Below are 25,696 nucleotides of genomic sequence, written 5' to 3' on the forward strand. Positions count from 1 at the left end.
CTAGTTGAAAATGCTTATTTTTTAATTTAATTGGGATGAAAAGTCAAAGTCTAGCATAAAGAGCAAGGTATTTTGGAGGGGGGTAGCTCGCTTCATATACGGGATAATTTCCATTCGTCTTAGTTTTTAAGGATGCTCCTTATTTCTGGTTGAAAATGCTTATTTTTGATTTAATTGGGATGAAAAGTCAAAGTCTAGCATAAAGAGCATGGTATTTTGGAGGGGGCAGCTCGCTTCATATACGGGATAAATTGCATTTATCTGAGTTTTTAATGCTGATCCTTCTTTCTAGTTTTAAATACTTATTTTTTTATTTAATTGGGGTGAAAAGTCAAAGTCTAGTACAAAGAGCACGGGCTTTCGGAGGGTGCAGCTCACGTCATATACGAGATAATTTGAATTCGTGTTAGTTTTTAGCGATGCTCCTGATTTCTAGTTGAAAATGCTTATTTTTTAATTTAATTGGGATGAAAAGTCAAAATCAAGCATAAAGAGCAAGGTATTTCGGAGGGGGTAGTTTGCTTCATATACGGGATAATTTCCATTCGTCTTAGTTTTTAACGATGCTCCTTATTTCTAGTTGAAAATGCTTATTTTTTAATTTAATTGGGATGAAAAGTCAAAGTCTAGCATAAAGAGCAAGATATTTCGGAGGGGGCAGCTCGCTTCATATGCCGGATAATTTGCATTCGTGTTAGTTTTTAATGATGTTCCTTATTTCTAGATGAAAATTCTTATTTTTTAATTTAATTGGGATGAAAAGTCAAAGTCTAGCATAAAGAGCAAGGTATTTAGGAGGGTGCAGTTCACTTCATATACTGGATAATTTGCATTCGTCTTAGTTTTTTAAAGATGCTCCTTATTCCTAGTTGAAATGCTTATTTTTTAATTTAATTGGGATGAAAAGTCAAAGTCTAGCATAAAGAGCAAGGTATTTAGGAGGGTGCAGTTCACTTCATATAACGGATAATTTCTATTCGTCTTAGTTTTTAATGATGATCCTTATCTCTAGTTGAAAATGCTTATTTTTTAATGTAATTGGGATGAAAATTCAAATTCTATCATAAAGAGCACGGTATTTCGGAGGGGGCAGCTCGCTTCATATATGGGATAATTTGCATTCGTCTTAATTTTTAATGATGCTCCTTATTTCCAGTTGAAAATGCTTATTTTTTAATTTAATTGGGATGAAAAGTCAAAGTCTAGCATAAAGAGCAAGGTATTTAGGAGGGTGCAGTTCACTTCATATACCGGATAAATTCTATTCTTCATAGTTTTTCATGATGCTCCTTACTTCGAGTCGAAAATTATTATTTTTTAATTTATTTGGGATGAAAAGTAAAAGTCAATCTTAAAGATAAAAGTATTACTGAGGGTGAAGCTCGATTCATAAACGGGATAATTTGCCTTAGTCTTAGTTTTTAACAATGCTCCTTATTTCTGGTTGAAAATTCTTATTTTTCATTTAATTGTGATGAAAAGTCAAAGTCTAGAATAAAGAGCAAGGTATTTCGGAGGGGGCAGATCGCTTCATATACCGGATAATTTGCATTCGTCTTAATTTTTAATGATGCTCCCTATTTCCAGATGAAAATGCTTATTTTTTAATTTAATTGGGATGAAAAGTCAAAGTCTAGAATAAAGAGCAAGGTATTTCGGAGGGGGCAGCTCGCTTCATATACCGAATAATTTCCATTCGTCTTAGTTTTTAAAGATGCTCCTTATTTTGTAGTTGAAAATGATTATTTTGAATTTAATTTGGATGAAAAGTCAAAGTCTAGCATAAAGAGCAAGGTATTTCGGAGGGGGCAGCTCGCTTCATATACGGGATAATTTGCATTCTTGTTAGTTTTTAATGATGTTCCTTATTTCCAGTTGAAAATGCTTATTTTTTAATTTAATTGGGATGAAAAGTCAAAGTCTAGCATAAAGAGCAAGGTATTTCTGAGGGGGCAGCTCACTTCACATACGGGATAATTTCCTTTCGTCTTAGTTTTTAGAGATTTTACTTAGTTCTAGTTGAAAATGATTGTTTTTTTATTTAATTTGTATAAAAAGTCAAAGTATAGCATAAATAGTAAGGTCTTTCGGAGGGGGTAGCTCATTTCATATACGGGATAATTTGTGTTTATCTTCGTTTTTAATGATGCACATTATTTCTAGTTGAGAATGCTTATTTTTTAATTTTATCAGGGTGAAAATAAAAAGTCTAGCATAAAGGGCAATGTGTTTCGGAGGGGGCATCTCACTTCATATACGGGATAGTTTCCATTCGTCTTAGTTTTTAACGATGCTCCTTATTTCTAGTTGAAAATGCTTATTTTGTAATTTAATTGGGATGAAAAGTCAAAGTCTAGCATAAAGAGCAAGGTATTTCGGAGGGGGCATCTCACTTCATATAACGGATAATTTGTAGTCGTGTTATTTTTTAATGATGCTCCTTATTTCTAGATGAAAATGCTTATTTTTTAATTTAATTTGGATGAAAAGTCAAAGTCTATCATAAAGAGCAAGGTATTTAGGAGGGTGAAGCTCACTTCATATACTGGATAATTTTCATTATTATTAGTTTTTAACGATGCTCCTTATGTACAGTTTAAAACGCTTATTTTTTATCCTTTTATGTGTTATGAGTCACAGTCTATCAAAAGGGTCAAAAAGTTTCGGTGGGGGTAGCTTGATTTATAAACGGGATAATTAGCATTTATCTTATTTGTGATCGATGCTCCTTATATTCCGTTGAAAATGCTTATTTTTTAATTTAATTGGGATAAAAAGCCAAAGTCTAGCCTAACGAAGAAGGTATTTAGGATTGTGCAGTCCACTTCATATACGGGATAATTTCTATTTGTCTTAGCGTTTAATGATGCTCCTTATTTCTAGTTGAAAAATTATTTTTTAATGTAATTGGGATGAAAAGTAAAAGTCTAGCATAAAGGTAACTAAGGCTCGGAGGGGGTCGCATATGACATCTACGTTATTTTTCGCCGTTTTCTACGTTAATGTTTTTGTTCCTTCTATTTTAGCGTAAAAGCTTATTTTTTAATTTATTGGGGGTGTAAAGTCAAATTCTAGCCCGCGGGGAGGTTTCTTTCTGAGTGGGCCGCTAACCTTATATAAGAAATAAAATCGCGGTGTCGTAGTGTTTAATGATGCTTCTTACTTCCAGTTGAAATGCTTATTTTCTAATTTAATTGGGATGAAAAGTCAAAGTCTAGCATAAAGAGCAAGGTATTTCGGAGGGGGCAGCTCGCTTCATATACGGAATAATTTCCATTCGTCTTAGTTTTTAATGATGCTCCTTATTTCCAGTTTAAATTGATTATTTTTAATTTAATTGGGATGAAAAGTCAAAGTCTAGAATAAAGAGCAAGGTATTTCGGAGGGGGCAGATCGCTTCATATATGGGATAATTTGCATTATTCTTAGTTTTTATTTATGCTCCTTATATCTAGTTGAAAATTCTTATTTTTTAATTTAATTGTATTGAAAAAGTCAAAGTTAAGCAAAAAGAGCACGATATTTCGGAGGGGGCAGCTCACTTCACAAAAGAAGTAATTTGTATTCGTCTTAGTTATTAACAATGTTCATTATTTCGTAGTTGAAAATGCTTATTTTGAATTTAATTTGGATGAAAAGTCAAAGTCTAGCATAAAGAGCAAGGTATTTCGGAGGGGGCAGCTCGCTTCATATACCGGATAATTTGCATTCGTCTTAGTTTTTAATGATGCTCCTTATTTCCAGTTGAAAATGCTTATTTTTTAATTTAATTGGGATGAAAAGTCAAAGTCTAGCATAAAGAGAAAGGTATTTCTGAGGGTGCAGCTCACGTCATATACGGGATAATATCAATTCGTCTTAGTTTTTAACGAGGCTCCTTATTTCTAGTTGAAAATGCTTATTTTTTAATTTAATTGGGGTGAAAATTCAAAGTCTAGCATAAAGAGCACGGTATCTAGGAGGGGACAGCTCACTTCATATACGGGATAATTTCTATTCGTCTTTGGTTCTAATGATGCTCCTTATTTCCAGTTGAAAATGCTTATTTTTTAGTTTAATTGGGATGAAGATTCAAAGTCTAGCATAAAGGGCACGGAGTTTCGGAGGGGGTAGCTCGCTTCATATACGGGATAATTTGCATTCATCTTATTTTTTAATGATGCTCCTTATATTCCGTTGAAAATGTTTATTTTTTAATTTAATTGGGATGAAAAGCCAAAATCTAGCCTAAAGAGGAGGGTATTTAGGATTGTGCAGTCCACTTCATATACGGGATAATTTCTATTTGTCTTAGCGTTTAATGATGCTCCTTATTTCTAGTTGAAAAATTATTTTTTAATTTAATTGTGATGAAAAGTCAAAGTCTTGCATAAAGAGCAATGTATTAGGATGGCGCAGTTCACTTCATATACCGGATAATTTCTATTTGTCTTAGTGTTTAACGATGCTCCTTATTTCTAGTTGAAAATGCTTATTTTTTAATTTAATTCGGATGAAAAGTCAAAGTCTAGCATAAAGGGCAAGGTGATTTGGAGGGGACAGCTCGCTTCATATACGGGATAATTTGCATTTGTCTTAGTTTTTAATGATGCTCCTTATTTCCAGTTGAAAATGATTATTTTTTAATTTAATTGGGATGAAAAGTCAAAGTCTAGCACAAAGAGCAAGGTATTTAGAAGGGTGCTGTTCACTTCATATACCGGATGATTTCTATTCATCTTAGTTTTTAATGATGCTCCTTATTTCTAGTTGAAAATGCTTATTTTTTAATTTAATTGGGATGAAGAGTCAAAGTCTAGCATAAAGAGCATGGTATGTAGGAGGGTGCAGTTCACTTCATATACCAGATAATTTCTATTCGTCTTAGTTTTTAATGATGCTCCTTATTTCTAGTTGAAAATGCTTATTTTTTAATTTAATTGGGATGAAAAGTCAAAGTCTAGCATAAAGAGCAAGGTATTTAGGAGGGTGCAGTGTCACCTCTTGTAGACTTTGACTTTTCATCCCAATCAAATTAAAAAATAAGCATTTTCAACTAGAAATAAGGAGCATCATTAAATATTAAGACGAATAGAAATTATCCGGTATATGAAGTGAACTGCACCCTCCTAAATACCTTGCTCTTTATGCTATACTTTGACTCTTCATCCCAATTAAATTAAAAAAATAAGCATTTTCAACTAGAAATAAGGAGCATCATTAAAAACTAAGACGAATAGAAATTATCCGGTATATGAAGTGACCTACACCCTCCTAAATACATTGCTTTTTATGCTAGACTTCGACTTTTCATCCCAATTAAATTAAAAAATAAGCATTTTCAACTGGAAATAAGGAGCATCATTAAAAACTAAGACGAAGGCAAAATATCCCGTATATGAAGCGAGCTGCCCCCTCCGAAATACCTTTCTCTTTATGCTAGACTTTGACTTTTCATCCCAATTCAATTAAAAAATAAGCATTTTCAACTAGAAATAAGGAGCATCATTAAAAACTGAGACGAATAGAAATTATCCGTTATATGAAGTGAACCGCACCCTCCTAAATACCTTGCTCTTTATGCTAGGTTTTGACTTTTCATCCCAATTAAATTAAAAAATAATCATTTTCATCTAGAAATAAGGAGCATCATAAAAAACTAAGACGAATAGAAATTATCCCGTATATGAAGTGAACTGCACCCTCCTAAATACCGTGCTCTTTATGCTAGACTTCGAATTTTCATCCCAATTAAACTAAAAAATAATAATTTTCAACTGGAAATAAGGAGCATCATTAAAACCTAAGACGAATGCAAATTATCCCGTATATGAAGCGAGCTACCCCCTCAATACCTTGCTCTTTATGCTAGACTTTGACTTTTCATCCCAATTAAATTAAAAAATAAGTATTTTCAACTAGAAATAAGGAGCATCATTAAAAACTAAGACGAATGCAAATTATCCAGTATATGAAGTGAACTGCACCCTCCTAAATACCTTGCTCTTTATGCTAGACTTTGACTTTTCATCCCAATTAAATTAAAAATAAGCATTTTCAACTAGAAATAAGGAACATCATTAAAAACTAACACGAATGCAAATTATCCAGTATATGAAGCGAGCTGCCCCCTCCAAAAGATTTTGCTCTTTATGATTGACATTGACTTTTCATCCCAATTAAATTAAAAAATAAGCATTTTCAACTAGAAATAAGGAGCATCGTTAAAAACTAAGACGAATAGAAATTATCCCGTATGTGAAGCGAGCTGCCCCCTCCGAAATAACTTGCTCTTTATGCTAGACTTTGACTTTTCATCCCAATTAAATTAAAAAATAAGCATTTTCAACTGGAAATAAGGAGCATCATTAAAAACGAAGATGAATAGAAATTATCCGATATATGAACCGAGCTGCCCCCTCCGAAATACCTTGCTCTTTATGCTGACTTTTCATCCTAATTAAATTAAAAAATAAGCATTTTCAACTAGAAATAAGGAGCATCATTAAATCCTAAGACGAATGCAAATTATCCCGTATATGAAGTGAGCTGCCCCCTCCTAAATACCGTGCTCTTTATGCTAGACTTTGACTTTTCATCCCAATTTAATTAAAAATAATCATTTTCAACTAGAAATAAGGAGCATCGTTAAAAACTAAAACGAAGAGAAATTATCATGTATATGAAGCGAGCTGCCCCCCTCCGAAATACCTTGCTCTTTATGCTAGACTTTGACTTTTCATCCCAATTAAATTAAAAAATAAGCATTTTCAACTAGAAATAAGGAGCATCGTTAAAAACTAAGACGAATACAAATTATCCCGTATGTGAAGTGAGCTGCCCCCTCCGAAATACCTTGCTCTTTATACTAGACTTTGACTTTTCATCCCAATTAAATTTAAAAATAAGCATTTTCAACTAGAAATAAGGAGCATCTTTAAAAACGAAGATAAATCGAAATTATCCCGTATATAACGCGGACTGCCCCCTCCAAAATATCCTTCTCTTTATGCTAGACTTTGACTTTTTATCCCAATTAAATTAAAAGATAAGCATTTTCAACTGGAAATAAGGAGCATCGTTAAAAAGTAAGACGAATGCAAATTATCCCGTATATGAAACGAGCTGCCCCCTCCTAATTACCTTGCTCTTTATGCAAGACTTTGACTTTTCATCCCAATTTAATTAAAAATAAGCATTTTCAACTAGAAATAAGGAGCATCGTTAAAAACTAAAACGAAGAGAAATTATCACGTATATGAAGCGAGCTGCCCCCCTCCGAAATACCTTGCTCTTTATGGTAGACTTTGACTTTTCATCCCAATTAAATAAAAAAATAAGCATTTTCAACTAGAAATAAGGAGCATCGTTAAAAACTAAGACGAATGGAAATTATCTCGTATATGAAGCGAGCTGCCCCTTCCGAAATACCTTGCTCTTTATGCTAGACTTTGACTTTTCATCCCAATTAAATTAAAAAATAAGCATTTTCAAGTAGAAATAAGAAGGATCATTAAAAACTAAGACGAATGCAAATTATCCGGTATATGAAGCGAGCGGCCCCCTCCGAAATATATTGCACTTTATACTAGACTTTGACTTTTCATCCCAATTAAATTAAAAAATAATCATTTTCAACTGGAAATAAGTAGCATCATTAAAAACTAAGACGAATAGAAATTACCCCGTATATGAAGTGAACTACACCCTCCTAAATACCCTGCTCTTTATGCTAGACTTTGACTTTTCATCCCAATTAAATTAAAAAATAAGCATTTTCAACTGGAAATAAGGAGCATCATTAAAAACTAAGACTAATAGAATTTATACCGTATATGAAGTGAACTGCACCCTCCTAAATACCCTGCTCTTTATGCTAGACTTTGACTTTTCATCCCAATTAAATTAAAAAATAAGCATTTTGAACTGGAAATAAGGAACATCAATAAAAACTAACACGAATACAAATCATACGGTATATGAAGCGAACTGCCCCCTCCGAAATACCTTGCTCTTTATGCTTGACTTTGACTTTTCATCCCAATTAGATTAAAAAACAAGCGTTTTCAACTCGAAATAAGGAGCTTCGTTAAAAACTATTACGACTGGAAATTATCCAGTATATGAAGTGAACTACACCCTCCTAAATACCTTGCTCCTTATGCTAGACTTTGATTTTTAATCCCAATTAAATTAAAAAAAGCATTTTCAACTAGAAATAAGTAGAATCATTACAAACTACGACTAATGCAAATTATCCGGTATATGAGTTACCTGCACCCTCCTAAAGACCTTGCTCTTTATGCTAGACTTTGAATTTTCACACCAATAAAATTAAAAAATACTCATTTTCAACTAGAAATAAGGAGCATCATTACAAACTAAGACGAATGCAAATTATCCGGTATATGAAGTGAACTGCACCATCCTAAATACCTTGCTCTTTATGCTAGACTTTGACTTTTCACCCCAATAAAATTAAAAAATACGATTTTTCAACTGGAAAAAAGGATCATCATTAAACACGAAGATGAATACAAATCAACCCGTATATGAAGCCATCTGCCCCCTCCTAAATACCTTGCTCTTTATACAAGACTTTGTATTTTTATCCCAATTAAATTAAAAAATAATCATTTTAAACTAGAAATAAGTAGCATCGTTAAAACTAAGACGAATGGAAATCATCCGGTATATGAAGCGAGCGGCCCCCTCCGAAATACCTTGCTCTTTATGCTAGACTTTGACTTTATCCCAATTAAATTAAAAAATAAGCATTTTCAACTAGAAATCAGAAGCATCGTTAAAAACTAAGACGTATGGAAATTATCCGGTATATGAAGCGAGCTGCCCCCTTTGAAATACCTTGCTCTTTATGCTAGACTTTGACTTTTCATCCAAATTAAACTAAAAAATAAGTATTTTCAACTAGAAATAAGGAGCATCGTTAAAAACTAAGACGAATGGAAATTATCCCGTATATGAAGCGAGCTGCCCCCTCCGAAATACCTTGCTCTTTATGCTAGACTTTGTCTTTTCATCCCAATTAAATTAAAAAATAAGCATGTCAAGCTGTAGTACAAAATCTCACGGACTAATAAAAAATCACTCCTTTTATTTGTAACCAATCACAACACAACTTACCGTATATGGAGAAACCCCCGCTGTCTCTTATTGGACCCCTAAAAAACGTATGTTGCATGAAAAACCACTCTGATTGAAAAACTTGGAGTTGAAACAAACTTGTGTGGGGAATCCTTGCTCATACTGCTCGCTTTTTTTTGCAATGTGTAGGAACCAGTGGGGAATCCCTGCTCGTTTGGAAAGGTACCAAGGAAAGGCAAGCAAATAGCATTTAGTTTCAAAACGTGTTTTTAATCACTTTATAGGTAAAGGATTGGTCGCTTTTTGCAATGTGTAGGAGTCAGTGGGGAATCCCCGCTCGTTTGGAAAGGTACCAAGGGGACATAAGCAAATAGCATGTAGTTTCAAAACATGTTTAATCACGTGTAGAGGTCCCATAGAATAACACAGGAAGGAACATAAGGCTATAGAATAGCATGGGAGGAGACATAAGCCCTTAGAATAGCATAGAAAGAAAAAAGGCGCAATAGAATAGCATGGGAGGGGAGATGAGCCCTTAGGATTGGAGAGGACGGAAAATAAACCATTAGAATAGCACAGGAAGGAACATAATCCACCCAAATTCATAAGCACATACTCTGGGAAGATGCCTAGGAACATAAGCTCCTGGAATAGCATAGGAAGGAACATAAAGCACTAGAAGTATAACTTAGCACTCTACTGTTATCGTACCCTGGGACAGGGTATACTGTAAATAGGGTAGTACCAAACTCGATATTTGCAGAACCGGTGTGGTAGACGCAGGCATCACATTATAATTTGGGGCCGGGGCTTTAGTAGAGTAGTACCTTATATTTTTCTGACTCTATGTTTCTTCCCATGCTATTTGCTGACTCCATGTTCCTTCCCATGCTATTTGCTGACTCTATGTTCCTTCCTATGCTATTTGCCTACAGCTCTACACCTTTTCAGAGAGTGTGAGTAGCCTTAGGAATCACAGTGCTATTTGCTTGATGCTCTACACCTTTTCAAAGAGAGTGAGTAGCCCCATGCATATAGGTAATACTTCTACGGGACCTCTACACCTTTTCAAAGAGAGTGAGTAGCCCCCTCGCACCTATGTTATACTTTGCTTGGCTTATGTTCCTTAGCATGCATCAATTGATATGGACGGTACAAGACTTGGCAGACATATTTTTTTAAGTTCAATAACCAAAAACTAGAAATCGTCAAATTGCGTATTCAAAGGTGGTCTCTTTGTAAAAATACTAGTTTACAGCTGGAGGGCTTACACTTGTATTTTTCCGGTATAAATTAAGATTCAATTGCTCTTTCTGGATCAGTCGATCAATAGAACTTGAATAAGCCTATTAGAATCAAATTTATACATTTTTCTAATGGAGAACAAAAGAATAGCGATGGTAAGTAGATATACATTATTCTTGATTTATCATAAGAACATAACCCCCTTTTTTCATGTATCGTATTTAAAAATGTGTTTTATGGCATTCCATAGAGGTATTTTTGTTCTCTCTTCCTTTTTATATGTTCTTTTCTAAACCTTTTTTAATGAATATATTATTTCATTGTTTTTTTCTAGTTTTATCAGTTTTTAACTTTCTAACATTTTGCAGCTTAATATTTTTGACGAATTTTATACGAGTCATGCACGACTAAAAATAATTTGTGTTTCAGCAAAATGCATTCTTTCACATATGATGGCTATGAAATTATTATAAATATTTAGAAAACTACTAGAAAATATTTTTACCAATTTAAAGAGCCAATTTATGTATTTATTACCCATCATACAAAAAGAAAAAAGAAAAATGGAGTACATTCAAAACAAAGAAAAGAGAACAAAATCAAACAATCAAAAGCAAAAACCAACATTAAACATAAAAAAATGACATTTTGCCATTCATGGCCAGTTTCCTTACTGCACATATGAGCATTAAGCTCACATAGATTGACACATGGAACCAATAGGTTATATTTTCTTATAAGTTACGAGTTACGGGTCCACGGGGGGACTCGCAGTAGAAACTTAGCATATCTAAAAAACGCACGCTTCATTCTAAGACGATAAAATTCACTAAATATTCGGTAAAACGGCACTAAATAAAGAATATGTGGCAGGGCTACACTATTATAAATCCTTGCGAGAAGGGCTCTATTCAAACGGAATTGGGAACTTATAATCGCACCATAAGAACGACTGATTTTACTCTCCATATTTTCCAACATTAGTTGCTTAGTTTTCTTAAGATTCTTACCAATTGGGAAAACAAGATATGTCAACTTATCTCCAATACCATTCAAATCTATAGATGCAACTTCGACTCTAGTCACACCTAACTCATTGAAAACCAACTACAACCAACTATAACGATGTTCGAATATTGCAGTATTTCTTTTCCGTCGTCAAAAGAAATACGTAAAAAATCGTCAAATATACAGAAATATATAACTAATTTTAGTCAGTATGATGAGTTATATCAAGATGCACCACTGACAATCATGGATAAATCCAAAAAATGACCAAATAACCACAATATCATTTTCATTCGCTTCGGGACTCCTTAGAGCATCGAATTGATAGATAATAAGATCCCTGTTGTTCGCATTATGTGTTTATATGATTTAATATTTCATTCTACAAAGAATCAAATTAAGCACGTATTGGTACTTCATTTTATGCTCTGTAATTAATATTGAAGAAAAATTAAGAGACGACTTAATTGTGTACGAGAAGGCAAATATATTTGGAAGGCCGGTGGCTCATTGTTGTGGCATTGTTAGGGGTGTGTGACTGATGCGTCAAAAACTGCACTTTTATGCCTATACGCATTCATAGCTTAATTGAACTTAATAATTGGGGTTAAAAATAAAGCTAGGAGGGAGAATTCAGTTTTGAGGGAGGTGTAAAATGGTACTTATTTAATACCCCGGTAAACATGTGACTGGAAAAGACTGAAATTGATTTTTATTTCTAGGACTCTGATATTCAAACATCAAGTCAAAAGCGACCAAAGCTCGATGGCGAGACTGGCACCACTGACATGGACAAAATCAGAAGCATGAACATGGTGAAGAGTAGTGTGATCCATTTCGCACCTCGAATAGTTAATAGCGAGCTACCTTCAACTTCCACGGTAAGCACCATTTATAAGATAGCTTTCAACTTTATAGCGCAATCACAATTTCGATTTACAATTTTCTTTTTTTTAAACAACTTGCTGATCATTTAACTTTTACATTCGGCTCAGAGATGGCATACATGTACTAAACTTAAAACATAATATTAAAAACCCGGTCAGCGCACGCCTCTTAGCCTAATCAAATGCAGATCGCTTCAAGATGTAACAAACTTAGCATATGAAAAGCCCGCCTTTGGTTTGTATATTCTTCAAAGGAATAATTGGTTAATAATTACTAATCAGTTACTTGTTTGCGCACGTGTGTATTTACTCAAGGGGTAATTATTGAAGAAAAAATGAGTGTGGAGAGGTGGGGTAAAAAAAACTTTGATCAGATAGTGCCTTAACTTGGATACATGACTTTAGTTACTTATTCAGTAGCTGGTAAACACATGTCTAGAACTGTATTTAAATGCTTTTCAAAAAAATTATAGGTTATTGCTGAAAAAAAATTATAGGTTAAATGTTCTTCATACATACATCGACCGAATTCGAGCACTTATTGAGATTCAGATTCAGAATTGGGTGGGTCAGGGGGGGGGATTAAGGCATCAGTTAATCAAAAAGTTTATTTACAAAAGGGGACATCAGGGGACATTTTTATTGTCATTTTTGAACTGGCAACTAAACTTTTTACCCTGGTCTAAATGAATTTGAGGGTAACTTTTTCAATTGGGTCAATAAATTATTATCAACTTTGGACACATTCAACGAGAAGGGAAGTGGTTCCACAATTTTATACATTGAATATATGGTTATGAATCTCCGTAGATTTAAAAAAAATCTTTATTTTAAGGGGGGGCAGGTAGAAAAATAAAATGCCACCCAGATTTGTCGGCTACAGGGGGGGTTCAGGGTTTCAGATTTGACACAGGGCTGCAATGTTTTAAATAAGCATTTTTAGCAGCAGCTCATAAAACATTGAAAGATGATTCGACAATAAAAAATCTCGACAGACTTGCACGTAATGGTGGAGACAATTTCCCTAAAGTAAATTTTGATTGTTTAGAGGGAAAGTATGCGGTGTCCTTAAAAGAAATAACCATATTTGAAAAAGCAAACGAAAATCTCGGGTTGGGGGTGGATGTTCCCCAGTATGACACAGAATTTTTAAATGGGGGAAAGAAACCGAATAAAAAGGGGTTTTATATTCAGTTAGGACACCGTTGGGAGATAATGTTAAAAATTGGGTTTGGATTGTCTATGAGCCCCCCAAAGATGTAACCTCCTATTGTCATTTTTTCCCCGTTATGGCAATAAATCGACTCTTGTCTCAAGGCGTTCGGAAAGGAGAACGTCACTATTGCCCCATATGTCTTTCCCCATTTAGATCTGAACGAACATTCACGGATCACATGAGATATTGCAAACTTCTTGGCAATCAAAGAATAGAAATGCCGGCAGGGGACAAACCTACTTTACAATTTAAAAACTTCCAAAATTCCCTGCTACAGATTGATAAAGTATCTTTGGGCTGTGAATCAAGACTGTTGGAGGTATCGAACCCATCAAGGCCAAATATAGTCAAGGGACACAAACTCGTTGCGTGTTCCTATGCGCAGGCCCGACGCGATTCCAACAATAAATTGCAATTGGAAGAGTTTTTTTTTACTATGGATGAGGAGGGTAGCATGGAGGAATTATTGGTGTGTTTAATAAAAACAGCGAACGGTGCAATTTCACGATTGCGTCACACCAACTACCCAATGTCATCAGATAAGGAGCAACGGGCACTAGAAAAGGGGACATTTTATTGGGTTTGTAGGGGTGCTCTTGCCCCAAAAGATGCTGTCCAGGATCACAATCACCTTATTGACCCCAATTCAACGGGGAAAAGTAACTTTTGGGGGTGGGCTCACAATTCATGTCAATTTAAAAATTAAACAGCAACTCTCTTCCGGTTTTTATACATAATTCTAACTATGATCTGAAGTTTTTGCTACCAGCAATGGCACATCTTCAAAGAAATGGAGTTGTGGATGATGCATGGGTGATAGACAGTTTTTCCTGCAAAATAACTCATAAATCAGCAGAAAAGTTGCTTGTTTTTGAATTTATCTGGAGACATGCTGAAGACGACGTTGAGAACACGAATAACATTCGCTTTTTAGATTCCTTCAGTTTTTTCCCAAATCTTTGAGTGAATTAATTCAACTGCAGAAAAATGATGACGGCTGCAACGCTTTCCCCCTTCTCAAGCAACAATTTCCAAATGATTTATATGATTTGTTGACGGTCAAGGGCATATATCTTTATGATTATTACTTATCCATGTCAGGATTCGCCGAGGAAACTATTCCCTTGATCGAGTCGTTTTACGACAGTCTACACGATCGTAGGTGTACTCCTGATGAATACAGTCTTGCCAAAAAAGTTAGGGCGGAGGGAGGGTGTAAAAAAGGGTTTGACTACTGCAAGCTGTGTGTGTCAAGTGATGTGTTAACTTTGTTAGACATTATGTGTAAAAATACGGAAAAAATATATGAGGAATTTAATCTTTATTTATAGTATTTTTCATCTCCTCATCTGGTATTGGACCTCATCCTAAAAATTAGCGGGGAAAAAATCGGGCTGGTCACTGACATCGATTAGCACCTGTTCATCGAGAGGTCAATGAGGGGTGGATACGTTTTTCACTGGGATCGTATTTTGGAAACTGATCCAACTGGAGAGAAGACGGGAGCAAAATTGGATGCAGTGTTCCTTGATATGAATTCCCTCTTCCCCTTGGGCAAGTCCCATAATGTGCTACCCTGCGATGACTATAAATGGCTCAATGACCCTCAAGCCTCCAATTTCCCCAACATTGACAGTGTTGAGGAGAATGGACCGGTTGGATGATTTTTTTAAATTGATTGGGAGATACCAGTTGAGCTTCACGATTCGGTAAAGGATTTTGTTTTTCCAAGCATCAATAGACTTGTGTTTAGAGACTCTTTGAGTCCCCGCAACACATTTTTGGTCGAGGTGGAGGGATTGCATTGGTCACCTTCAAAACAAAAACTTATTGCCGACCTCCTGCCGAAGAAAAATATTGTTGTACATCATGTGGCTTTAAAATGGATGTGTAACGACGGTTTCAATGTCACAAAGGTTCATAGAGTCCTCCAGTTTATTCTAAAACCCTATCTGAAAACGTTTGTTGACACTTTTGTCAAGAAACGTTCTGAAGCGTTTCTATATCGCTCATTTTAAATTCGGCTTTTGGTAATATGTGCGAAAGTGTTTGCAATAGGAATCGTTGTGACGTCTTGACCGATCCCGAACAATGTGCTCGAATTATTGCCGATCCAAATTACACTTCCTTTACAATCATTGGCCCGGACATGGTACTATTGAATAGGAAAAAAGGGGAATTCTACTACAATGTGGCTAGGGTACAGTGGCCGGAGAAGGGACAAGTAGAGGTCTGCCACGGGGACACAGATTCTCTACTGTTAAAAGTAAAAACTCAAAACCTACTTGATGATTTAGCGCACAGTGAAATCATCAGCTCATGGATGGACTACACCAACTGGAGTGGGGAGGTCTACCCAGAGCTAGTGAAACGTCGGGAGCCAAATCAACTTTTATTTTTAAAATTAGAAATGGGAAGTGACATGATTTCCCGTGGTATGTTTGTAAATCCGAAGGTGTACTTTATACTGACACACGATGAGGAAATCAAAAGGCGTTGCAATGGAGTACCCACGCGCTATGTGGATAAGAATTTCGACATGGAAGTTTATAGGAATTGAATTGTTGAAAATACAATTCCACGAGCGAAATTGTTGGCAATTCGTTCGTTAAACTACAGGAACTTCACTGTAAATATAGAGAAAATTGCCATGAGTACCATTTCCGACAAGGTCTATGTTTGTCAAGACGGTGTGACTACCCTCCCCCTGGGGCACTATTTTACTTCCGACCGAGACGAATGTGCTAGTCATAGGGAAAGTCTCGGTTTGAGTAAAGTCAAATAAAACAAATTTCCCAAAACCTTGGGGGGGACCTTGCGGCCCGGGGGGGGGGGGGACCGTCGGTCGCTCGGCTGGCCGTCAGCTGGGGGCGCCGCTACCAACAGTATCTTTTTTACTTAGAGCAGATTTTTTTGTACTTTTGTAAATATACATGTTGTTGCATTCAAATTATAAATGGTGTAAAAAAAAGTGATATTATTTTAAGTGTTTTTTTCATTAAACTTTGTAATTTTTTATAAATAAATAAAGTATATTTATTAAAGTGGGTTTTTTTCTAGTGCATTTTTAAAATAAATGTTTATGTTTTTTATTATAAATAAATAAAAAAAACTTAAGTTTATTTTTCTTGTTTAACGTGTTTTTTTTCTGTAACGTATTATTTGTAAAGTGCTGTTTTTTATGTTAATAATACAAGAAATATGATTGTTTATTGATTTTGTTCTTCTCATTATTCCTGAACGGATATATATATATATGTATATATATATATATATATATATATATATATATATATATATATATATATATATATATATATATATATATATATATCTCTGTATATATTAGGAATAATGAGAAGAACATAATCAATAAAGAATCATATTACTTGTATTATTGACATAAAAAAACAGCACTTTACAAATAATACATTACAGAAAAAAACACATTAAACAAGAAAAATACACTTAAGAATTTATTTATAATAAAAAACATAAACATTTATTTTAAAAATGCACTAGAAAAAAAGCACTAACAAATATACTTTATTTATTTGTAAAAAAATACAACATTTAATGAAAAATACACTTAGAATAATATCACATTTTTTTTACACCATTTTTAATTTGAATGCAAAAACAACAACATGTATATTTACAAAAGTACAAAAAAATCTGCTCTAAGTAAAAAAACATACCGTTGGTGGCGGTGCCCCCAGCTGACGGCCGGCCGGGCGACCGACGGTCCCCCCCCGGGCCGCAAGGTCCCCCCCAGGGTTTTGGGAAATTTGTTTTATTTGACTTTACTCAAACCGAGACTTTCCCTATGACTAGCACATTCGTCTCGGTCGGAAGTAAAATAGTGCCCCAGGGGGAGGGTAGTCACACCGTCTTGACAGACATAGATCATGTCGGGAATGATACTCATGGCAATTTTTTGTTTATTTAGAGTGAAGTTCCTGTAGTTTAACGAACGAATTGCCAACAATTTCGCTCGTGGAATTGTATTTTCAACAATACAATTCCTATAAACGTCCATGTCGAAATTCTTATCCACATAGCGTGTGGGTACTACTTTGCAACTTTTTTTTATTTCCTTATCGTGTGTCAGTATAAAGTACACCTTCGGACTTAAAAACATACCACGGGAAATCATGTCACTTCCCGTTTCTGATATTAAAAATAAAAGTTGATTTGGCGACGTTTCACTAGGTCTGGGTAGACCTCCCCACTCCAGTTGGTGTGGACCATCCAAGTGCTGACGATTTTTCCGTGTATTAAATCATCAACTAAGCTTTGAACTTTTAATTTTAACAGTATAGAATCTGTTTCTATATACAAGACCTCTACTTGCCACCTCCTGGGCCTTTGAACACTTGACACATCTTAGTAAAATTTTAACTAATAGTTCTTGGAGATTTCCAGGATGGAACTGCCTGCAGCAATATTTTTATCCAAGATATTGTTTATTTTTTTTCTATTCAATAGTACCATGTCCGGACCAATGATTGTAATGGAAATGTAATTTGGATCGACAATAGATGAAGCATATTGTTCGGGATTGGTCACAACATCTCAACGAATCCTATTGCGAACATTTTTGCACATTTTACAAAAGCCGAATTTAAAATAAAATTATAGATTTTTTTTTTCGGCTTTTGTCTGCGCTTCAGAACGTTACTTGACTAAAGTGTCAACAAACGTTTTCAGATAGGGTTTTTGACTGAACTGGAGGGCTCTATGAACCTTTTTGACATTGAAACCGTTGTTGCACATCCATTTTAAAGCCACAAGATGTACAACAATATTTTTCTTCGGCAGGAGGTCGGCAATAAGTTTTCGTTTTGAAGGTGACCAATGCAATCCCTCCACCTCGACCAAACGTCTGTTACGGGGATTCAAAGAGTCCCTTGACACCTGTCTATTGATGCATGGAAAACCCAAATCCTTTATCGAATCATGAAGCTCAACTGGTATCTCCCCATCAATTTCAAAAAACCATCCAACCGGTCCATTCTCCTCAACACTGTCAATGTTGGGGAAATTGGAGGCTTGAGGGTCATTGAGTCATTTATAGTCATCGCAAGGTAGCGCATAATGGAACATGGGTGAGGGGTAGAGGGAATTCGTATCAAGGAACACTGCATCCGATTTTGATCCCGTCTTCTCTCCAGTTGGATCAGTTTCCAAGATAAGATCCTCGTGAAAAACGTATCGACCCCTCATTGACCTCTTGATGAACAGGTGCTGATCGATATTAGTGCTAAATCCGATTTTTTTTCCCGCTAATACTTAGGATGAGGTTCATTACAAGATGAGGAGATGAAAAACTAAATCTTAAATCAAGATTAAATTCCTCGTATATTTTTTCCGTATTTTTACAGATAATGTCTAAAAAATTTAACACATCACTTGACAAATACAGCTTGCAGTAGTCAAACCCATTTTTACACCCTCCCTCTGCCCCACACTTTTTGGGAAAAACTTTATTCATCAGGATTACACCTACGATCGTGTAGATTGTCGTAACACGACTCGATCGAAGGACTAGTTTCCTCGGCGAATCTCAACATGGAGCAGTAATAATCATAAGGATATATGCCCTTGACCGTCAACAAATCATATAAATCATTTAGAGATTGTTGCTTGAGAAGGGGGAAAGCGTTGCAGCCGTCATCGTTTTTCTGCACTTGAATTAATTCGCTCAAAGATTTGGGGAAAAAACTGAAGGAATCTAAAAAGCGAATTTTATTCGTGTACTCAATGTCGTTTTCAACATATCTCCACATAAATTCCAAAACAAGCAACTTTTCCGACGATGTAGGAATGATTTTGTAGGAAAAGCTGTCTATCACCCATGCCTCATCCACAACTCCATTTCTTTGAAGATGTGCCATTGATGGTAGCACGTACTTCAGATCATAGTTAGAATTATGTATAAGAACCGGAAGAAAGAGTTGCTGTTTAATTCTTTAAATTACATGAATTGTGAGCCCACCGCCGATAGTTACTTTTTCCCGTTGAATTGGAGTCAATAAGGTGATTGTGATCCTGGACAGCGTCTTTTGGGGCAAGAGTGCCCCTACAAACCCAACAAACGGTTCCCTTTTCTAGTGCCCGTTGCTCCTTATCTGATAATGACATTGGGTAGTTGGCGCGACGCAATCGTGAAATTGCACCGTTCGCTGTTTTTATTAAACAGAACAATAATTTCTCCATGCTACCCTCCTCATCCATAGTAAAAAAACTCTTCCAATTGTATTTTATTGTTGGAATCGCGTCGGGCAAGCGCATAGGAACACGCAACGAGTTTGTGTTCCTTGACTATATTTGGCCTTGATGGGTCCGATACCTCCAACAGTCTTGATTCACAATCAAAAGATACTTTATCAATCTGTAGCAGGGAGTTTTGGAAGTTTTTAAATTGTAAAGTAGCTCTGTCCCCTGCCGGTATTTCTATTCTTTGATTGCCATGAAGTTTGCAATCTCATGTGATTCGTGAATGTTCTTTCAGTCTTAAATGGGGAAAGACAAATGGGGCAATAGTGACGTTCCCCTTTCCGAACGCCTTGAGACAAGAGTTGACTTATTGCCGTAACGGGGAAAAAATTACCATAGGAGTTTACATCTTTGGGGGCTCATAGACAATCCAAACCCAATTTCTAACATTATCTACCAACGGTGTCCTAACTGAATATAAAACCCCTTTTTTATTCGGTTTCTTTCCCCCATTTACAAATTCTGTGTCATACTGGAAAACAACGACCCCCAACCCGAGACTTTCATTTGCTTTTTCAAATGTGGTTATTTTTTTTAAGGACACCAGATACTTTCCCTCTAAACAATCAAAATTTACTTTAGGGAAATTTTTTCCACCATTACGTGCAAGTCTGTCGAGATTTTTTATTGTCGAATAATCTTTTAATGTTTTATGAGATGCTGCTAAAAATGCATATTTAAAACATTGCAGCCCTGTGTCAAATCTGAAACCCTGAACCCCCCCCCTGTAGCCGACAAATCTGGGTGGCATTTTATTTTCTACCTGCCCCCCTTAAAATAAAGTTTTTTTTTAATCTATTGAGATTCAGATCCATATATTCAATGTATAAAATTGTGGACCCGCTCTCCCTCTTGTTTAATGTGTCCAAAGTTCATATTAATTTATTTACCCAATTGAAACAGTTACCCTCAAATTCATTTAGACCAGGGTAAAAAGTTTGGTTGCCAGTTGAAAAAGGAAAATAAAAAATGTCCCCTGATGTCCCCTTTTGTAAATAAACTTTTTGATTGACTGATGCCTTAATCCCCCCTGACCCCCCCCCCCCCCAATTCTGAATTTGAATCTCAATAAGTGCTTGAATTCGGTCGATGTATGTATGAAGAACATTTACAGGGTATGTTAAAATGACACTCCCATCAACCAGGTTTTCCTCGGGAGGATTAAAATCTACCCTATGTGTTTGCAAGTGACCTAGAGCAGATTCTAACAAATAAAATTCACGTAGTTCGGGGTACGCGACAATATTTTCATGTCCTTCGCCTTTTTAAATAGGACCCAATTCACTAATAGTAAAATCATCGTCAAAAATGTTCCCGGAAACATCAGATTCAACAATTTCCGTAAGACTATTCATTTCTTTTGTTGTAAACTGGAAATCCAGGGGGATACTAAACGACGTACTTTCACTAACATCATCAGATTGTTCCCGCGAGAGTGGACAATTACCCATGATATTCTGAAGTCCTGGGCCAGGGAAGGCAGTTGTTTTTGTAGCTTCCCCCTGAAACTAAAATGAATGGATTGAGTTTTTTTATTTGAGGAAAGTTTTATCACAATTATAGAACACTATTTATTTATTTTTTCTTAGTGGGATTTGTATTCATATTATTTATCAAACAAATGTTTTTTTTTTTAATTGTATTCGTATTATTATTTATGAAACAAATGCATAATAAATTAAAAATTTTGCTTATAGCATTATTTATAAAACATGAGCATAATAAATTACGAATTGTGTTAATAGCACAGACACACACATGCACGCACACGCACAGACACACACACACACACACACACACACACACACATCGCAACGTTTGACTAATAGCAATAAAATGCTTAGAAGTGATAATCTATAATCTTTTTTGAAAAGCATTTAAATAAAGTTCTAGACATGTGTTTACCAGCTACTGAATAAGTAACTAAGATCATGTAACAGAGTTAAATCAATCTCCGGTTGACTTTTTTATTTACCCCTCCCTCAACGCTCTTTTTTATTCAATAATTAACCGCTTCAGTAAATACACACGCGCACATATAAGACTTCAAATGAAATATGGACAAAATTTCACGAGAAGCGGCTTAGATCAAGCTTAGAAACGATAACCTATAACTTTTTTGGAAAAACATTTAAATACAGTTCTAGACATGTGTTTACCAGCTGCTGAATATGCAACTAAAATCATGTATCAAATTTAAGGTACAATCCGGTTAAGGTTTTTTTTACCCCTCCTTTTAACATTCTTTTTTTCTTCAATAATTAGCCCCTTGAGTAAATACACACGTGTGCAAACAAGTAGCTGATTAGTAATTATTAACCGATTATTCCTTTGAAGAATATACGAACCAAAGGCGGGTTTTTCATATGCCACGTTTGTTACACCTTGAAGCGATCTGCATTTGATTAGGCTAAGAGGCGCGCGCTGACCGGGTTTTTAGTATTATTTTTTAACTTTAGTACATGTATGCCATCTCTGAGCCGAATGTAAAAGTTAAATGATCAGCAAGTTGTTTAAAAAAAGGAATTTGCAAATCGAAATTGTGATTGCGCTATCAAGTTGAAAGCTATCTGATAAATGGTGCTTACCGTGGAAGTTACAGCTAGATCGGTATAAACTGTTCAAGCTGCGAAATGGATCACGCTTTTCCTCGCCATGTTCATGCTTCTGATTGTGTCCATGTCAGTAGTGCTAGTCTCACCATCCAGCTTTGGTCGCTTTTGACTTGATGTTTGAATATCCGAGTCATGGAAATAAAAATTAATTTCAGTCTTTTCTAGTCGCATGTTTACCGGGGTATTAAATAAGTACCATTTTACACCTCCCTCAAAACTGAATTCCCCCTCCCAGCATTATTTTTAACCCCAATTATTAAGTTCGGTTAAGCTATGAATGCGTATAGGCATAAAAGTGCAGTTTTTGACGCATCAGTCACAAACCCCCAACAATGACACAACAATGAGCCACCGGCCTTCCATATATATTTGCCTTCTCGTGCGCAATTAAGTCGTCTCTTAATTTTCCTCAATATTAATTACAGAGCATAAAATGAAGTACCAATACGTACTTAATTTGATTCTTTGTAGAATGAAATATTAAATCATATAAACACATAAGGGGAACAACAGGGATCTTATTATCTATCAATTCGATGCTCTAAGGAGTCACGAAGCGAATGAAAATGATACTGTGGTTATTTGTTCATTTTTTGGATTTATCCATGATTGTCAGTGGTGCATCTTGATATAACTCATCATACTGACTAAAATTAGTTATATATTTCTGTACATTTGACGATTTTTTTTACGTATTTCTTTTGACGACGGAAAAGGAATACTTCAATATTCGAACTTCGTTGTAGTTGGTTGTAGTTGGCTCTTTAAATTGGTCAAAATATTTTCTAGTAGTTTTCTAAATATTTATAATTATTTCATAGCAATCATATGTGAAAGAATGCATTTTGCTGAAACACAAATTATTTTTATTTGTGCATGACTCGTATGAAATTCGTCTAAAATATTAAGCTGCAAAATGTTAGAAAGTTAAAAACTGATAAAACTAGAAAAAAAGAGTGAAATAATATATTCATTAAAAAGGGTTTAGAAAAGAACATTTAAAAAGGAGGAGAGAACAAAAATACCTTAATGGAATGCCATAAAACACATTTTAAATACGCTACATGAAAAAAAGGGGGGTTATGTTCTTATGATAAATCAAGAATAATGTATATCTACTTACCATCGCTATTCTTTTGTTCTCCATTAGAAAAATGTATAAATTTGATTCTAAGAGGCTTATTCAAGTTCTATTAATCGACTGATCCAGAAAAAGCAATTGTATCTTAATTTATACCGGAAAAACACAAGTATAAGCCCTCAAGCTGTAAACCAGTATTTTTATAAAGAGACCACCTTTGAATACGCAATTTGACGATTTCTAGTTTTTGGTTATTGAACTTAAAAAAAATATGTCTGCCAAGTCTTGTACCGTTCATATCAATTGATGCATGCTAAGGTATATAAGCCAAGCAAAGTATAACATAGGTGTGAGGGGGCTAGTCACTCTTTGAAAAGGTGTAGGTGTCCCGTAGAAGTATTACCAATATTCATGGGGCTACTCGCTCTCTTTGAAAAGGTGTAGAGCATCAAGCAAATAGCACTGTGATTCCTAGGGCTACTCACTCTCTTTGAAAAGGTGTAGAGCTGTAGGCAAATAGCATGGGGAGGAACATAGAGTCAGCAAATAGCATGGGAAGGAATATAGAGTCAGCAAATAGCATGGGAAGGAAAATAGAGTCAGCAAATAGCATAGGAAGGAACATAGAGTCAGCAAAATATAAGGTACTACTCTGCTGGCTTTCCCCTCTAATAGGTGGTGACACCCGTATATTACCACGCCAGTGGCGTTGTGGCCTACCGGTATAACACTGGTGGCAAAACGCCACGAACATTGGTGCCAGTGGTAGCTATCACCACGAACAGTAATGATTGGTTTACTACTATCAAGAAGAAGCCAACTGAGCTTTGAATGGGGCGGGGGGATAACGTAAATCATGGCGAAGTCTGCTTCATTTTACTTCTTCTTTTTTAATCTTTTTTAGATCACTTTCGCAACTTATTTGTTTACTTATTCGTTCTTCTTGCAGCCTTCTTTGTTGTTATCACACTCTCTATAGCTAGAGTTGCGGCGCCATTAGCTAACTGATGTATGCTGCTGACCTGGGCTATTAAATGACAAGTTGCCTTGAGCGTTATCTTTGGCAACATATGCTGATCGAACGTGAAGCAGTTTTTGGAGGCGCGTCTGATGATACCGATATTTTGAGGCTAAATTTTTGGGTCCATGGATTCATAAGGACCAGATGCTTAACTCAGTTAAGACATGTTTGCGTATCTTTACGAATTAAGTTTGAAAATTACATCAGACAAAATTTTCAATTGGAAAATAACCATGTTAGCAATAAACAGCTGGAACGCTCTTGCAATAAGACAAAAATTGCATTTATTTAGGGGCCTACGCAAACATTTTTGTCCTAGGTCTAATCCTGGCTCTCAGTGTGCATAATGACAACCAAATTAATTAATCAAGACGCGACCTAATAGAGTTTCTTTGTTGGAGCATGTGACCCATTGCATATAAGTGTACAAATGAGCAAGCTTTGCCCTATCTATTACCAGCTGACATTTACCTTATAAATATATTTATTTTAATAAACTTAAATGCTAGAGTCAATTTGAAGAGCTTTCATTAGCAAAAACCGTTTCATCCAAATGAAACAGTAGAAACGTCCTGAGAATTTTGTGTATCATTTATACATTTTTCCTTTACGGCTTGGCAACTGTTTATTGTATAAAGAGAAATATAGGGGAGCAAAGAGGATGTTGAAGGGAAACGACTGTAAAAATACACTTAACTGAAACAAAATAGAATCATGTATAATCAATCGTGGCAGCAGCTTTAAAGTCTTCTCTTTATGTCCGTCGCACTATACATCCTCTTTAACATTTCTGCTTTAAAATGTGATTGACGAATCAGTGAATATTTGAGAATCAAAAGGGATATCTTGAATAGAAACAGGTCTATGGACCGTAGGACGGAAAAGAGGAAAAACCGCTCGAATATTTCACCCGTATACAACAAGATGCCCTCATCGCTGAATATTTGTTGATTTTTCTTGAAATATTTCACACAAAATATTCGTTTGATTTTTCTTCCTTTTCGTTCTACTGACCTTAGACCCCTTATTTGGCGTGATCTCTTCCTTGGTTGTGTCATGGTAGGCTAGTTCGACTTGAGAATTTTTACCAGTGAGTATTTTTATTTCTTTTGGAGAAATCAGCGGGAGTTTTGACAGCGTCAAACACTCTCATTATTCTTTGAAAACTCTTAATTTGGTATCCTGAGATTATCAGTAAAATTTTACTGGTGGACTTTTAAAAAGAGGTTAAACCCTCGCAGTTTCAATTTGAACCAAGAT

The 25,696-nt window shown here is 35.4% G+C and overlaps 1 protein-coding gene across 1 annotated transcript in view; it reads left to right on the plus strand.

The window, feature by feature from the left end:
- LOC148948542 (uncharacterized) overlaps positions 1–25,696 on the plus strand; it is a 59,174-nt gene that overhangs the window by 2,848 nt on the left and 30,630 nt on the right. The window lies entirely within an intron of this gene.

The sequence above is a fragment of the Artemia sp. Qi Xiang Cuo genome, chromosome 9 (assembly GCF_049724085.1).
Source record: "Artemia sp. Qi Xiang Cuo chromosome 9, ASM4972408v1, whole genome shotgun sequence".
NCBI lineage: Eukaryota > Metazoa > Arthropoda > Branchiopoda > Anostraca > Artemiidae > Artemia > Artemia sp. Qi Xiang Cuo.